General features: G+C 35.6%; 1 non-coding gene across 1 annotated transcript; it reads right to left on the reverse strand.

The window, feature by feature from the left end:
* Positions 1–3,976: 3,976 nt before the first annotated feature.
* Positions 3,977–4,084, reverse strand: LOC122112243. Its single transcript, XR_006148138.1, has one exon. It is a non-coding gene; the product is annotated as a U6 spliceosomal RNA (small nuclear RNA).
* Between the last annotated feature and the right edge of the window lie 1,576 nt (positions 4,085–5,660).

The following is a 5,660-nucleotide window of genomic DNA, read 5'->3' on the forward strand; positions in this document are numbered from 1 at the left end:
AGAAGCTCTGCAGCTTCATGCGGTCCAATTTGTCCAACCTTTCTTTGATTTGTTGTGTTTCTGGGTCTCTATTAAGAAAATTTCAGCCTGTACCAAGGAGACCTAGGGTTTCTCCTATTCCATACTGTAATGTTTTCAGGTGTTTGCTTTGGCTTCGAGGTCTTTGATCCATTTGGAGTTGATTCTAGTGAAGGGTGATATATAAGATGCTAGCTTTAGTTTTCTACAGGTGATTAACTAATTTTGCCAGCACCATTTACTGAAAAGGTTGTCTGTCTTCCATTCTATTTTTTTAGCTCCCTTATCGAAGATCATTTGGCTATAGGTCTGTGGGTTCATTTCTGTGTCTTCAGTTCTATTCCATTGGTCCTCAGGTCTCTTCTTCTGCTGGTACCAAGCTGTTTTGATTACTATGGCTTTGTAGTACAGTTTGAAGTTTGGTATCTATATTCCTCCAGCACTATTCTTTCTGTTAAGGATCGTTTTTGCTATTCAGGTTTTTTTTTTCCCATATGAATTTTTGAGTTGTTTCTGTTTCATTGAAGAATGAAGTTGGAATAGATAGGTATCACTTTGAATTTGCATATAGCCTTGGGAAGTATAGCCTTTTTCACGATGTTTATCTTTCAGATCCAGGAGCGTGGGCGGTTTTTCAACTTCTTAAGTTTTGATTTAATTTCCTTTTTCAGGTTTTTAAAGTAGAGGTCCTTCACTTCTTTAGTGGGGCTATTACAAAAGGAGTTGCTTTCCTGATTTCAGCCATGCTCTTCTCATTGTTGGCATACAGAAAAGCCATTGATTTTTGAGAATTAATTGTACACCCTGCTACTTTGCCAGTTTCAAATCAGCTCAAGTAATTTGAGAGTGAAGTCTGAGGGATTCTTTAAATACAAGATCATGTCACCTGCAAGGAGGGAGAGTTTTACTTCATCTTTCCCTATTTGTATCTTTTTCACGTTTGCATCTTGTCTTACTGCTGTAGTTAGGCATTCTAATACTAAATTGAAGAGAAGTGGAGAGAGTGGACATCCTTTTCTCATTCCTGAGTTTAGAGGAAATGGCTTCAGTTTTTCCCCATTAAGTATAATGCTGGCTATAGGTTTGTCATATACAGCCTGTATTGTATTGAGGAATGTTCCATGGATTCTTAGCTTTTCCAGGGCCTTCATCATAAAGGGGTGTTGGATCTTGTCGAATGCTTTTTTCTGCATCTATTGAGATAACCATGTGGTTCTGATACTTGCTCTTGTTGATGTGATGAAGTATATTAATTAATTTGCATATATTGAACCAGCTTTGCATCCCTGAAATGAATCCTGTTTCATTGTGGTGTATGATTTTTTGGATGAGCTGATGAAATCAATAGGCCAAAATTTTGTTCAAAAGTTTTGCATTGATGTTCATCAAAGAAATGGGTGTATAGTTTTATTTCTTTGATGAGTCCCTGCCTATATTTGGGATGAGGGCTACAATAGCTTCATAGGAAGAGTTCAGTTTTGAACTTTATCTTTCAATTTCATTGAAGAGTTGGATGAGTATTAGTTTGAGTTCTGCTTTGAAGGCCTTGTAGAATTCTGCTGTAAATCCATCTGGTCCTGGGCTTTTCTTAGATGGAAAATCTCTTATTTGTTTAGTTCATCCTGGTTTAGATTTGGCACGTGGATATTTGCTAGGGAATCATCCATTTCTTCCAGATTCTCAAACTTATTAGCATAAAGGTTTGAGAAGTATTCCCTTATTCTGTTCTGAATCTTAGTTGTTTCTGTGGTGATGTTTCCATTCTCATCTCTGAGTTTGTTTATTTGGGTGTGTTCTCTTCTTTCTCCATAAGATTTGCTAAGGGTCTTCAATGTTGTTAATTTTTTCAAAGAACCAACTCTTTGTTTTGTTGATTCTTTCTATGTTTTTTGGATTCTAATTCATTTAATTCTGATTTAATTTTAATTATTTCTTTCCGTCTACTGGATTTGGGTTTATCTTGCTGCTCTTTTTCAAGGAGGTTTAGACGTGTCATTAAATTGTTGGTTTCAGATCTCTCCAATTTGTTGATGTAGGAGCTCAGAGCTATAAACTTGCCTCTGAGTACTGCCTTTGCTGTGTCCCAGAGGAGCTGGTAATTTGTGTGTTCATTTTTGTTTAATATCATGAACATTTGAATTTCGTTTCTAATCTCTTCCATGACCCACTAGTGGTTCAACCGTGTGTTGTTCAGGACTTTCTTTGGTGCTTTTGGTGTTGAGTTCTAACTTTATTCCCTTGTAGTCTGAGAGATTGCAGGGAATAACTTCAATGTTGATGAATTTGGACAAGTTTGTTTGTGACCTAAAATATCTATTTGGAAAATGTTCCATATGCTGTTGAGAAGAATGTGTATTCTGATGCTGCTGGGTGAAAAATTCAGTAGATATCTGTTAAATGTAGGGGAGATTATCTATGCAGTTGTTTAGATCTGCAGTTTCTCTGTTGAGTTTTTGCTGGGTTGATCTATCTAGTGGGGATAGTGGTGTGTTAAAGTCTCCAACAATTAATGTCTTTGGATCTATGTGAGATTTTAGGGAAAGTAGTGTTTCTTGGATAAATGTGGTTGCTCTGTTGTTTGGTGAACAGATATTTAGAACTGCAATATACTCCTGAAGGAGAGATCCCTTAATTAGTATGTAGCAACCTTCTTTATCTCTTCTCACTAATTTTAATTTGAAGCCTATTTTATCTGATATTGGGATTGAAACTCCCACCTGTTTATGGGGCTGTTTGCTTGGTCGATTTTGTTCCAGCCTTTCACTTTCAGAATGTGTTTGTTTTTATGGGCAAGGTGACTCTTAAGGCAGCAGAGAGAAGGATTTTGCTTTTAAATCCAACTAGACAGTCTATGTTGCTTAATTGGAGAGTTAAGTCCATTAATACTAGAGTTAGGTCTGAGAGGTGGTTGGTAGTTCCTGCCATGTTATCTACCTTCCGGGGGGCTGTCACAACGGGGTTGTTCCTATGGAGTTTTGGATTCTCTGTTTGGGTGCGTATTTTTGGCCTTTATTGTGCCCTTGTTGGTCTTCTATGTGTAGGGCTGGTTTGGTGGAGATATATTGTTTCAGTTTTTCTTTGCCTTGGAAGGTTTTTATTTGACCTTTGGTTATGAAGGGAGTTTTGCTGGGTACAGTATTCTTGGTTGATAGTTGTTTGTCTTTAGGGCATGGCATACATCATTCCTGGCTCTTCTTGCTTTCATTGTCTTTGCTGAGAAATCTGAGTTTATTCTAATCGGTTTTCCTTTATAGGTGATTGATCATTTCTCCTTGACAGCTTTAAGGATCCTTTCCTTGGTCTGAATTGATCCTGTTCAGATTATGTGATGGAGGGATGTCCTGTTCTGGTTTGGTCTATTTGTGGCTCTAACAGCTTCTTGTATCTGAATAGGCCTATCTTTTTGCATGTTTAGAAAGTTCTCTGCTAGGATCCTGTTAAATAAATTTCCTAGACCATTAACCTCTGTCTCTAGATGCTCCTCTACATTAGGTCTTCTGATGGTGTCATTTCTTGGATTTGTCTTGGATAGTGTATGTTCTTTCTCTATAATATCTAGGCTGTCTTCAATCCCAGAGATTTGATTTGCATGATCTAACCTACTGTCAAGACTTTCTACTTTGTTTTTTATTTCCTTTCCTTTTAATTGTTCAACTTTGATGGCTTCAAATTCCTTGTTGGAGCTTTGTTTAGATCTTGTATGGAGTTCTTTACTTCCTTAATTTGGTGTTCATGTTTATTCTCAAATACTTTAGTTATTGCTTATGGTTTTATTGGACTCCCTTTCCTTCCGACAGGCTCCATCAGCATTCTGTTTGTGATATCCCTGGATTCCTTCAGATGTCTGTTTATGGATTCCATGAATGCCTCTATTGATCTTTGTCTATTCTCATCCCGCTCACACAATTCCTGTATTACTCTTTTGATTAGCTTTCTCACATCACACAATTCCTGTATTAAAAATATGAAACTTTTCACAAATTTGCATGTCATCCCTGCACAGGGGCCATGCTAATTTTCTCTGTATCATTCCAATTTTTAGTATATGTGCTGCTGAAGTAAGCACATATCTGAAACTTTTTTAATCGATACAATCCCATGTGTCAATCTCTCTCTTATTCTCTGAGCTATAAGATTCATATTCAGAAAGTCCTTGTTTATGGTGATATCTTTGTTTCTCTTCTTTTCTAATTATAGTTTCAAACTTTCAGGTCTTACATTAAAGTCCTGATCCATTTTGAGTTTATATCACACATTCATATAATAAAGTTGACACTTTTACTTTTCTTTCTACAGTTTTAAGTGTTACCATTCATGGCCTGAGAGTTGTTTGAAACCATAACTGAGGATAAAAACCTAAAATCAGAATGTGCTAATTTTTGACAGATCTCATCTAAAAACACAATGAAGCATCAAAATATAGGCAGAATTTAAAAGCACAAAATAAACTGTAAAATTAAAGCTCCACTTTAAAACGTATTACATTAAAGAGTTAACTGAGCAGATGTTCAATACTTCTCATAGAAGCACTGGTGCTTCTGATATTCTTCTATGTAGCATTTTTCATATAATATAGTTGCTAAGCATGCACAGTTGAGGATTCTGAGTGAAAGACTATATCTGAAATACTTGCTTGGTTAAGGTAGGAGGCTGAGAGGGCCCTGAAGCCTTCTGAAATCACAGATCTCGCTGATATGGCAATTTAGGTATGTGTTATTTTAACAAGATAGTGAAATGAAGGAAACTTTTTCCCCCAGCTTTAATGAATATTATGATATTTTGATGAATATTAAAAAATCCAGAGTTGCAAAATTCACAAAGTACTACATTTCTGCCAAATATGATTTGAGGTTTAAGTATTGTAGGTATATATTCAACTAACCTATGACAAGAAAATATTGTCATTGCCCAATAGGATTATGGAGATAAATTGCTTATTAAATGGCAACTCCTTTGTATAATTACTTAAAGATAATCTTAAAAAGAAAACAAACATAAATCAACATAGAAATTTCTTTATCAAGAATGTCTTATCTCCTCAACCTTGAGAATGAACTGAGCAAAACAAATAGGGGATTGGCTGCACCTTATATTATTATTCTTGATAATATAGAAAATGACAATTTCTCTCATTTTTATTTTTTTCTTTTCTTTTCTTTTTTTATGCCAGTTCCAGAGCTTGAAGTTAGTGCCCCAAAAGCTCTATTTGTTCAAGGCTGGCACCTAATTTCTGGAACCATACCTCCAATCTGGTATTTTATTGATTAACTAGAGATGGACCCTAATGGACTTTTCTGATTGCAATGGCTTTGCATTTTTATCGCCTATCCTCAGTCTCCAGAGCAGCTGGGATTACAGAAATGAGTCACCCTTGCTTATTAAAACTGACATAATTTTTAAATAATTATTAAGGGCTGAGATACACTAATAACTCTTGGAATCTATTTTGTCTACAATTTTTTGAACTACAAGTAGCCTCTCAGAGTTTCTGCAGGTCTAAAGGTTAAACGTTGGTGCATGATATTGGCTGATATTATTTGCATATTTAATGATTAAATATATTCTGCCGAGGCAGAATGAAATGTTGTTATATGAAAGATATGATTTTTTAAAAGCTAAGAATCTGAATAAATTTTACAGAT

Source organism: Dipodomys spectabilis, unplaced genomic scaffold (assembly GCF_019054845.1).
Source record: "Dipodomys spectabilis isolate Male_0828 unplaced genomic scaffold, ASM1905484v1 ptg000092l, whole genome shotgun sequence".
NCBI classification, from domain to species: Eukaryota; Metazoa; Chordata; class Mammalia; order Rodentia; family Heteromyidae; genus Dipodomys; species Dipodomys spectabilis.